Here is a 12,400-nt window from a genome sequence, read left to right as displayed (position 1 = left end):
AAATAGCCATGGTTAACTGTTTGAGTCATATTTTTTCATACATTTTAATGAATTTATACACATATTTTTGTGTGTATATATATATAATGTTTTACATAACTTATATAATATCTCATATTACTTCACAACTTTCAGAAGAAATAATCAATTGTATATGAGTTTCCATAGCTGGAAATATTTAGAAATCTTTGCATTATAAAACTTACCAAATCAGGCAAAATGTATGTAAACAGACCCACACTGAGATCATTCTCCCTAAATTTCAGAACAACAAACATACACAAAAGAGCCTAAAACCTTGCAAGGGGTTTTGGGTGAGCAGGAAGAAAGGTTACTTACCAAGGAATGAAAATCAGATGGCTGTCAAGCTGCATTAGTAGTACTGGTTGCTCGAAGACAAAGAAGCAACAACCTTGAAGCCATGTGGGAGAAGTATATTGAACATAAATAACAAATGCATCCAAAGAAGTTTTCAAATGCATCCTCTCTCTTAACACCTACCAAGTATTTGGTAACCCTAATGAGAACGCTCTTGGTAGTTGGTGAGAAGAGAAACAAGTTTGCTGGCTAGGGCAGATGTATCATGAAACCACTGAAATTTAATCAAAGCCCCTCAGTTGCTTGTAAGTTTCATGACCTGCAAACCTGGATCCATGCCTGATTGCAGCAGGTTAAACAGTAGGGATCAAATTATGAAAAATATAACAAATTGAGACCCTTTTTCAAGAAGAGGAAAAAAGAGGTAGAGATTATGATGGCGATAGAGCCAAGAAGACTTATTTAGAAGAGGGTTGCAGTAAATATGGTTATAGGAAATGTGGTAATAGGGAAAAGAAAGGGAAAATCAATGGGAAGTGAGAATAATTTGTGGAGCAAAGTATAAGAGAAGACAGATAAGGATTTGGTTAAAAACTCAGACTGAGAAATCTATTTGGACAAACATACATATATTTTCCCCTCATCTTAATATTATCACTCTGGAGGAAACATTGGAAAGACTGCTGATGTTCTCAACGGAGTAGGGTTGAGGCTGGTCATGTCTGATGGCTTCCTTTTACCTTATGAAATGGGAAGAATGACATCTTCTAATACAGAGACATTTTTCTAAAGACAGATGCCCCTGGTGTGTAATTTATTTGTAATATCTTCAGGAATGCACAATTATGTTGCAGAATCAACATGGCATATTTATTGTGATCAATTCTGAAACAAAAAGTTCTCTAGATAGCCTATTTTGATGTCCACTGATTTTACAGATAAATGGATTGAGATGTTTTTAACATGCCTGTCCATCCGTCTCTCATCACGTACAATCGTAGGAGAAGCAGCCACCCAAGAGTCAAAATATTCCAGTTCCTCCCACCGTGTTTCTCTGGGGCTTAGCCTCTTCCACCACATGATGGACATGTTGGACTACACGTCTCTTATTTCTAAAATTTAATTATCTTATTTTTAATTTATTTATTGTCTAAACAGGAAAATTGCAATGTGAAAAAGGAAGAAATAATTGCAAACTGAAGTAATCAGAACATCTTCAGGAAGATAAAAATGATTTAACCTGAATTTTAAAGGATGAATAAAATCTACATAATAAAATCTAATATGATTTGTATTGATTGATAAGTTAAAATGTTTTCAATATACATAATAATTTATTTTTCCTGTCATAGCTATATAATGTATTGTAATTGTTATTTCCATTACAAAGAAAGAAGAGATATTGAGGCTGAGATAGAAAATAGAAGTCTAATTATTGCATATCTGCTATATTCCAGGCACTGAAATAGATGGTGGTGATTTCAATGTAAATAAGGTATGGCTCATATTCTAGAGGAGCTCACTAGTTAATTAAATGTGATGGGGCGATTAGAAAATAAAGGCCGTATAAATAGAGTATCTTGAAAGCCAATCAGAAACTTCTAGATAACTTTCTTCTGTTACCCAGATTATTTCAACACAAATCAAGATAAGGAAAACATTCCTAATGTGTTTTGCATGTTACTATGTTATTATGCTTCATTATTTCATTAGGAAAAAACATTTATGATATCAAGAAGATGATAATTTAAAAAAACTGAGTGGATATATTTACACTCCTAGCCAATTGATATTATACATATTTAATTAACTAGGAAACTGAAATATATCTGAAGTTATTAAGTGCACTTTATGAACAGTCAATAAAAACAGTCCCACATAGTAATATGAAAAAAACAGAATGAAAATCATTCACCTCATTATGAGAAATAATATTACAATAGAAATAAAAGGGTAACCTATTTCTTAAATAATTAAATGAAATTTCCTGTAACAAAGAAGTCATTTTGAAATTTAAATGACCGTCTTGTAAGTAACTCATATTCTCATTCATATTATTTCTCTGTAGTCTAATTCTGCATTTTAAGCATATATAGTATGTTGACTTTCATTAATTATAAATACTTATTAACGTGTCTGTCTATTTGTTCATACCTTATATATGAATGTTAGAAATCGAATTAATTCTTTACACAGCATAATATACATGAAATAATTATTTTAAAATAATTTAAATTCTGAATGATGAAAATGCAATATATTGAAATATTTTTAAACGCATACATGTAAACCCTGGATCATATTGCTTTAAGGGAAACATGTTCAGTAGCAAAACAGATATACTGGTAAAGATTCCTGGATAAAATATGTCTTATTCTCAGACCCAAAAGAGTTTTACCATTGCTTACTTATATATACATGAAGATCATCATTTCCATCCAAGTAGGCAGCGAGTACATCATTTGAGTGACATTATTTTCATCAGCAGAAGAGTCTCCTAACTCTCTCTCAGTCCAAATAAGTGTGCACGAAAGATAACTTTCTTTAATATTCTATAATCTAACTTAATTTCTTTTTTTTTTTTTTTTTTTTTTTTCTTTTTTTTTTTTTTTTTGAGACAGAGTCTCACTCTGTTGCCCAGGCTAGAGTGAGTGCCGTGGCGTCAGCCTAGCTCACAGCAACCTCAAACTCCTGGGCTCAAGCAATCCTCCTGTCTCAGCCTCCCGAGTAGCTGGGACTACAGGCATGCACCACCATGCCCGGCTAATTTTTTCTATATATATTTTTTTTAGCTGTCCATATAATTTCTTTCTATTTTTAGTAGAGATGGGGTCTCGCTCTTGCTCAGGCTGGTCTCGAACTCCTAAGCTCAAACGATCCGCCCACCTCGGCCTCCCAGAGTGCTAGGATTACAGGCGTGAGCCACCGCGCCCGGCCCCTAACTTAATTTCTTTTATGAATTTTATTCACAGGGTGTTGGAAACTTTCCATCAGTCTATTAAGGGGTTTTCTATCTTTACTGAAAATACAAGGTACAAGGAATGGGAAGAGAGGTACACGGTCTGAGGTCCTCTTCTGTCCACACTGTTACCATCTGTAGTATGCATTCTACTGTCTGATGCTGGGTGGTCAGTTCATGAAATATTCTTATTTTTTGACCAAAAAAGCCTTCCAGTGTGTTAAGTCTCTACTGTTCTCAGGTGTTTGGAAACATTTGCTGCTCCCCAAAGTGTTGAGCAATGAGAAACACAGTTTAGATTCTTAAATCAGGGCTCTCATTTGGCCAATCCAGAGGGGAATAAGTGCTTCAACATCTGCTACATCCTCATCCTCCAGTCCCTCCCACCTGAATAAGCAAAGCGAAAGGAATCAATTAGGAGAAGAAATGGGAGTGAACGTTGGCAGAGTATTTTAAACTGCTATTATTCCTAGAAACTCAATCAATTATTGTTGTGGTTGAATTAAACATAGACAGTCTGAGCTATGACCTCGTAATTGAATATTTTAAATATTTCAAATGATGTCTGTTTTCCACTCTCATTTGGAACCCTGGCAGAAGGTCTAAGCAGGCTGAAGTAGCATATCTATGCTCACAAAGCACTTAGGAGACTAGGAAGACAGGGGCTAAGCTCTTTGCACCCCGTGAGTCTGGAAGTCCCTGGGACATAAGGGATTGGAGAGGCCTTATCTAAAACCTAAATCCATTAGACCTGAAGCATTCCTGTTCCTCCTTAAATAGCCCAGAGCAGAGGAATCCATTGACTTTTCACTACTCTTAGCACTGCTCCTTCTCAGGGTATCCAATGAACAAAGAAAGCATCATACATCTAAGGGAGCCCATAACAGGGTTCTCTTGATATCAGAGAGGAAATCAAAACTCCAATGACAAGTCATCTAGAAAGTAACAAAAAATGAGAACCAATTTTGAACTGGGTATCCAGCCAAATGGGCTAAAGTCCTGAGAAAGGAAGACTTCTCAAAGACTTGGTTTGCAAATTGGAGCATTTCATAAAGCTGCAGCTGTAGCTGCTTGGAAATAATAGCTTGCCACGATATAACTCCAGCGCCTCAGGTCTCCCCCACATAAAAAGAACAGACAAGCAGAAAGAAAAGTCTGAGAGTGGCCAGGAAGGGGCATGACTGAGAATCAAATTTCCTACTAGGACCCCTCTCCAAGAGCAATATGGCTGACAGGGGTGGTTAGGAAAGAACTATGAAGGGAATGTGGGTCTGGGGAGAAGGACAGGATCAAAGCACTCCAGTCCAAGGCCTTTCATTCACTCTCAAAAATCCGTCTACATGGGCTTCTCTCTCTTTTTACAACTGAAATATATCCAGAGAAATGTCTTACAATTTCCAGCACTGCCCTGACTTATACCTGTCTTATGCCCCAGTCTTAATTCTTGTCTATGGTGCTGGAGGGAGGTGTGACTACTATGTTAACTGGAGAACTGGTACCCCACTTACTCTTTTGCTTATGATTTCTAGTCTGCACCAGATGACACTGGTGACACAGTGTCAGCATATCAGTTACCCAACGTTAATGTGTGTTCTCAATCAGACTGGGTATTCCAATCATTCAGGAAATTTTTATAACATATATGACTGCCACACCAATGACATGAGTCAGGAGATGCTCAGTTATCTATGTGAATTTTGAGATATGTTCTGGTAGGATGTGTTTTGATAGGAGGCTCCTACTCTTGCCCCTAAGCACACCTCCATCAGAATAACCGTGCAAATCAGCATAATGACATAATGACATAATTGACTCCTTTCTCCACTAGTTACCATTAGTTACCAGCTATGTATCCTCTGGAATGTTACTTACACTTTAAACCTCTATTAAACATATATACACAAACACATACACATTTTAATATATATACACACAAATTATAATAATAATTGTTGTGTATGTGTACATATATATATACAAATTATAGCAATTACCTAAGAATATTGTTGTAGAGTTTTAATGAGATGATCTGAAGCAATTAGTCCACTGACTGAACATAGTAAATGCTGAATAAATTCTGACTGTTATTTTTGGTTAGTTACTATGATTCATTGAAAAAGTTCTACCATAGTTTGTGTAATCCCAACCAATCTTTCACAAAACCTCCAATTATATCCACACTTGGCACTAGTTCATCATGTTAATTGATGAGTTCAGCAGGGTAACTAACTGCACTGATTTAAATGTGGAAAAAATTATGTCCCTGGAATCCAGATAATACAGTGGGTCCCTGGCCACCTGGGATGGAGGGATTTGAACACAGAAAGGGGAGAGGAGACAATGTCAAAGCTGAATTCGCCACTTTATACTTTGTCCTAGAACCAGGCTTTAGAAGAGCTTGTGGCTTACAGCAATTAACAGCATTATCAGGCTCTAACCCTTTTCCTCTAATTCATACTTTGAGCTCTCCTAAATAAATGGAATTTTGTGACAAGATGAGTCCACAGGAAGAGGTGACTCAGAAAACTGGGTAAGTTTGCCTTTCTCTTTGCGATGTTTCCTGTTTTCCTTACAATTGATGTATTTTTGGCAGAGCGTCTTCTTATAAACCGTCTGGGGCAGTTGTTTCATGATACTGCATTAAGTTGCTAAAAAGAGAGAATTCTGAGTTAGGGAATGACTAAGCAGTGTTTTTGTCCTGAATAATGATAGACCTACTAGACAGATGTAACTGGATTTTCCATTTCTCTCCTGACAAGAATGTAGGGCTGTGGGGTTGGAAGTCCTTTAAATAGACAGATGTATAAACCATAAATGCTTTAGTCTTGCTTATTTTCTTCCCAGTGCTAATCTCTAGGCAATGGTACCATCTTTGGTCAGCTAGTTGTTTTTGTAGAAAAATTTAGATACAGGATTTTTTAGCATGAAAGTTTGTCTCCTTTCTTTTTACCTTTTTTTATGTCCCTATAAGTTAAATATTTTAGGTATGAACAGTAAAGGATAAGCCTAACTTGCTGTTTTGGAACTTTTCTCTATTTATGATGAATAGCTTTCTTGAAAGAGAAATACATTGTGTTTCAGTTGAAACAAAATATTATTACTGACAAGAAAGAGACTTCAAAATGGGCTTACATCACATAGCAAAATGAATTTTAAGACAATAGAAAAATCTCTTTGCTTCTCTCATGTAAAATAAGTGTTTATATCTATTGATCTGAGATTTAAAGTGCCTATTGCCATCTTACCAAAGTACAAGAAAAAGACATTTCCAGTAAGTCTAAGAGCTTAATAAAAATATGTGATTGTTACAGTGTGAAATTACTTCCCTATGTATTACCACTTGGTCTATGTGAATATTCCTGCTAATTCACATTTGCAAATTCACATTTGCTAATTAAAGTAAATAGATAAATGAAATAAATCTTTTCATAATATTCTTATTTCTCTTAATTGCTTAAAATGTTTTAAGGACATTTCATGAAGTTATGTATGTATCAAGAAAGTATTTTAAGAATTTGTCATAGAGGACTGAATGACAACTCAAAGACAAATGGAGTTTTACTACATAGACTTAAATCAAATTAGTGACTTTTGGATTGGTGTGGGCTAGGTGGAATTTGAAATATGAACCTTAAAATCTATAAATATTTACATTTCTCTTCAATCTATATTTTATTAGTTTCCAAAGATGGCAGAATGGTATTTCAAATACCTCTCTGAACCACAATAAAACAATCATTCAACATTCTTCACCAAGGGTTATGTCTTCAGCTGTGGCAGCATTTTATGTCTTATTGATACTAATTGAAAATGATATCTTTTAGAATAATATGTTTTGTTTAGAGTATATCCCTGAGACTTTATCAAAATTTTTCCACTATCTATATAAAATCCCCAAATTGGAAAATAAAGAATAGGCTAAAATGTCTTATGTAATTTGGTCTTGTTAAGTTCCTGGTAGTGGGGTTAATTTTAAATGTTGTAGAGCTTGTTTTATTGGAAAAAAAATTTGATTCAAATGAACTGAATCATTTTTCCCAGAAGTTTAAACACAAAATAAGACAAAAATAAACAAACAAAAACCCTCTACTTATTGATTCACATGTAGTAAGATCTTGACCAGGTTTCAAGTCCCAGCTATGATAAACTAAGTATGCTAACTTTGGAAAGTAATTTAATATTTTTATGGGCTTCCATTTTCTCGTCTATAAAATGGATATGATGATTTTATCTACATAAATTAATTAATTGTGAGATTTATTTGTGAAATCAAACATGTGCCAGAGACTATGTTTTCATCAAACTAATTTCCCTTTCTTCTGAGTGAGAAATAGACCCACATAAATACAGTCATCTGATCTTTGACAAAAGAGCAAATGCAATACAATGGAGAAAAGAGAGTCTTTTCAAAAAATGGTACTGGGACAATTGAACTCCCACATGCAATAAATGAATCTAGACACAGACCTTATATACTTTACAAAAATTATCTCAAAATAGATCATAGACCTAAATATGAAATGCATAACTATAAAACTCCTAGAAGATATTATAAGAGAAAACCTAGATGACCTTGGGCATGATGATGACTTTTTAGACACAGCAACAAAATTATAATCCATGAAAAAATAATTGATAAACCAAATTTTATTAAAATTAAAAACTTCTGCTCTGCAAAAGACAAAGTTAAGAGAATGAGAAGACAAACCACAGATTAAGGAAAACTATTTGCAAAAGATACATCTGGTAAAGGATTGTTATCCAAAATATATAAAATACCCTTAAAACTCAATGACAAAGAAATAAACAACCTGATCCAAAAATAGGCAAAAGAACTGACATCTCACCAAAGAATATATACAGATGGCAAGTAGGCATATGAAAAGATTTTTTAACACCATATGTCATTAGGGAATTAGAAATTAAAAAACCAATAAGATATACTGTACAACTATTAGAATAGCCAAAAGCCAAAATACTGACAAAACCTTACCTCTGAGTGCACACATGGGCCACTTTTCCCAGCTACTGTTGCAGTGATGCGGCCAACAGAGTGGTCGTGCCTCTCCCAGTACTGGCCTTTAACATTCTGTTGCATGGTTCACTAATCTCTATCTTTCTCCATCTGCTGAAGGGAAAGGACTTTTAGGACCCAGAGGATGGCAGAGTCCCCAGACGAAGTTTACCTGGCTTCTTGAATGACCCTGTAGTAGATTGTATGCTGAATGGTAACGTTCATATTATAATTTGTATAAAGAAGATATAATTTTTTATTTGAAAGCTAGTGAGCTTTGGAGATTTGTTTGGCACTGCCAACAACTGCTAGCATTGCTAACCCTCACTTGTACAGAATACGAGCTCCCAACTATACTGTGGGCTCCATGAAAGCAGTGATCTCTTCCCATCTGTGTTTTTCACCATCCTGTGAATGAGCACAGTGCCTACCACATAGTAAAGTATTCAAAATATGAATGAAAATATGAACAACTGAAAAAATACTTGCAAATGGCCTGGATATGTGCATTATAAATCACAGCTACTTTCTTTACATTTTTAGTTTATTGCATAGGCAATATTTACAATTAAACAATTTATGTTCTTTCAGTATTCACTATTTTTCTTATTTGGGCCCTTATTCTTCTTGGAGAGATTATAACTTATTATATCTAGCAGACCTTCTGATCTCTAGCTTTCACACATAGCAAAATTGCATCTAGTCTTTTGTGGAACATGACTATTTTTATCAAAGTATGACTATATTCTAAGGCTATTAAATTTAATGCTATATTTTCAAATAAATTATTATTCAAACCAGTCATTATAAGTTTATAATGTTATTAGAATTTTTTTATAATGATTATAAAGTTATTAGAATCATGCCTGGCACATAAGAAATGCTATATAAAAGTCTATCTTAAAAAACAACAAAAACTATGTCATCTTCATACTTATGTTTTGCCCTTCTCCTTCCAGTCTGAAGCAAATGCTATTTTCATCTGGTTTTACTTTCTATATGAGAAAGTTTAAATTTATATTTGATGATATTTGTGTGTCCTATTATGTCTGACTTTTGGTACAATGACACTTCTGTTTGTGTTTAAGCTTTATCACGAATATAAAAATTGCTCTCTCAAATTGCAATACCACATCACTCACAGGTTTTATATTTAGGGATGTACTAAAGCCATCACAAACTAACTGGCTTGTAAAAGGTGATTTTTGAGCATTTCTTCACAAATCAAGGTTCAATTACCTCATATTGCTAGCCTAAAATCAGCCACAGAAGGATTATTTACACCATGGAAAATGGCAGATTCTACAAATCATGGCTTCTCAAATTTTCCTTCTTGAGAGCATTCTCTCTCAGGTACTGTTTCTCTCATGCTGTCATTCTCTCTCCTCTTTTTGTAGAGCCAGTTGTTAAATATTTACCAACACATAGTATGTAAATCCTAAAAAAAAAAGGTTATTCTATAAGAAAATTATGATAGACACATATCAAGATACTAGTTGATATGTAACAATTTGATGCCAAAGAAAAGAAAGTGGTTCTGTGGTATCCTCTCTTCATCTGTAAATTTACATGGTCCTTGACAAACAACAGTCAAAAAGGACTTACTGAATAAATGATACAATTTAAAAACAACAGTTACTTTAGTTAGAATAGTTGCTCACTTTTATGGAGCACTTACTGGATACCAGACATCATTTCAATTAATTTATGCAATTCTAAGAAAAATGGTATGAATTAAATATTAATATCTTTGTTTTATATACATAAAAATTGAGTAACAAAACCCTTACTTTGAAAATTATGAACCAAATTTGTAACTGATATTGTTGGGTAAGTGCTTAATTTATAAGTCAGCATACTGTAGGTACAACTCAGATATCTGACTTTCCTTGAAAAGTAGACTGTAGCCCACTTCCTAATATGCAAATCACCTGAAGCTTTGATGATTTATAGGACACATGCCTATTTTGATGTATTAGATCTTTAGCTTACCACTTTTCTCCACCCCTGACTATAATTTTACACCTGGTTAATTTATCTCACTTTTATAGGTTTTCTGGTCTCCAGAAATAGTTGACATTATCATTCCTGAAGCAATACTTGAACCCAGTTTCAAAGCCTGTGCTCTTAACCAATATAATGATGAAAAATAAAAAAAATTTTAATTTATCTTCATTGCCATTATTGTTTAAAAAATAAAGTTATTGTTACATATGATTGTGCATAATGATACATATATAAATATATTTGGCTTTGTCTGTGTATGTTCACCTATATTGGCACACACATGCAAAGTTCATAATTTCATAACTAGTACAAAATGTCCTCAATAATGCTCTCAAATAGATTCAGAAGGTATTGATTTTATCTAACATATTTCCCTCTTAACACCTGCCTCTTAATTGAGCTTCTGTTAAAATTCAGATTCCCAATCTATTTCCTCAGTCCAGGCTTCTTATGTGTGATGTTGCTATTATATTTCCTGAATGAACTTACTGGCTCTGGCATGGACCAAATCACATCCATATATCCATTATACTCATGCATATCAGATAGCGAATACTACTATAATGATATCGATGTTACTTGCTATGAAGTCAATGTTATAAAGAGAGACAACTCCTTTGTCATTCCCAGCAAATACTGAAAGAAAGGTAGAATGATGTAATCCATAGGAAGATCCTAAGCAAGAGTTTCCACTGGGTGGGGGTGGTGGGCCTCAAACAAGAAAGAATTCTTACACAATAGGCATTACATCTCTGAGCTGAAATGCCTAAGAGTAGCTTCTGATTGTTACACAATTTTCTGTGCCTATCACCCACAAGAAAATACTGTGGGCTGGGTATTTTGGAGGAGAAAAACCTCAGCCTTTCTTCTACCCATAATGATTTTCCAAGCACACTCATCAACTTCATCTTATTATGGAAGGAAAGGAGGATCAGAAAATGAGTGAAGAGGAGGGCTTATGTGTACTTTCAGTTCATGTAGAAATAGTCTGCTCTATAGCCAGGCACAGAGAAATTTTCTGTATATGTAAGCTTTAGCTTAAAATAACTGAAAGGGAAGGAATTGAAAAGTTTTTCTTACTTTAAGGCATTTGCATCATATTGGAGTATAGCAACTAGACGTTATCAGTGCCAGACATCACTAAACTGTTGTGATTTCACTACCAGGATCAGTCAGTTTTGTGACTGGGGGACCTAACAACAACAGCCAACCAGGGAGAAAGGGGAAAAAGGCAGAAGTTTGTGGTCATGCATAAAAAGCACAAATTGCTCAAGTTTGCTGTGACTGGAGAGACAAAATGGACTCATTCTCAGAGACTCTGTGACTCATGGACATTAGAGTTATGTCCTGAGGCTAGGTTAAGAGAAAGTTTTTTGAAAAAAGGACATTTGAAAATATGTGAATTGCAATACCTTTTCCTTTTAATTCCCTAGTGTTCTCTATATGTTTGAAAGCTTGACTTGGATTCAGCCTGAGTGTTATTTAGAGGCATGAGTCATCAGGGCCCTGAAATGGTTAACACGCAAGTAACTGACTTACCCAACAGTGAGGAAGGCACCAGGGAGAATCCGGTTTCCAGAAAATAATGACTCATTCTAATATTCTTTTATAAATATATTAGCAAATAACATGTTATAATAAATGATGTCCTCTCCATTCCCTCTCACGCACCCACACACTAACACATTAGCTAGTGATAAAATAATAAGAATACTATTTTTATCCCTTTATTGTCTTAATATTTATCAGATATGTCATAAATGCCCAGCACACATAAATGTCTATTTGCTTAGGAGGCTCCGTTAAAGTTGATTACTAGAAATACAAAGGAGGTCACAAAATTCAGCAATATTAGCTCCTAGCAGAAGAGAAACAGAGTGATTGAAGGACATTTTCTGTTTTGCTTAAAAGTAATACAATACACTCTACTCCCACCTGCTTCTCCATACTCTCAATTATATGCTCCGTTTACGCCCACCCACAGGGACTCTCCGCTTAGTAACTATTCTAAAGTGAATATCTTGACTGCCCTTTTTCCTATGAAATGTCATTTTATAACATCTAAGCTAACTAAATTGATCCTGATATGTTATTAGCTATTT

The 12,400-nt window shown here is 34.5% G+C and overlaps 1 pseudogene; it reads right to left on the bottom strand.

Moving 5' to 3' along the window:
- Positions 1 to 8,375, bottom strand: part of LOC138395999 (small ribosomal subunit protein eS1-like) — a 123,057-nt pseudogene extending 114,682 nt beyond the window's left edge.
- Between the last annotated feature and the right edge of the window lie 4,025 nt (positions 8,376 to 12,400).

This window comes from Eulemur rufifrons, chromosome 15, assembly GCF_041146395.1.
Source record: "Eulemur rufifrons isolate Redbay chromosome 15, OSU_ERuf_1, whole genome shotgun sequence".
NCBI lineage: Eukaryota > Metazoa > Chordata > Mammalia > Primates > Lemuridae > Eulemur > Eulemur rufifrons.
The sequence above is the reverse complement of the archived record's forward strand: the minus strand, read 5'-3'. Positions and strand labels throughout refer to the sequence as shown.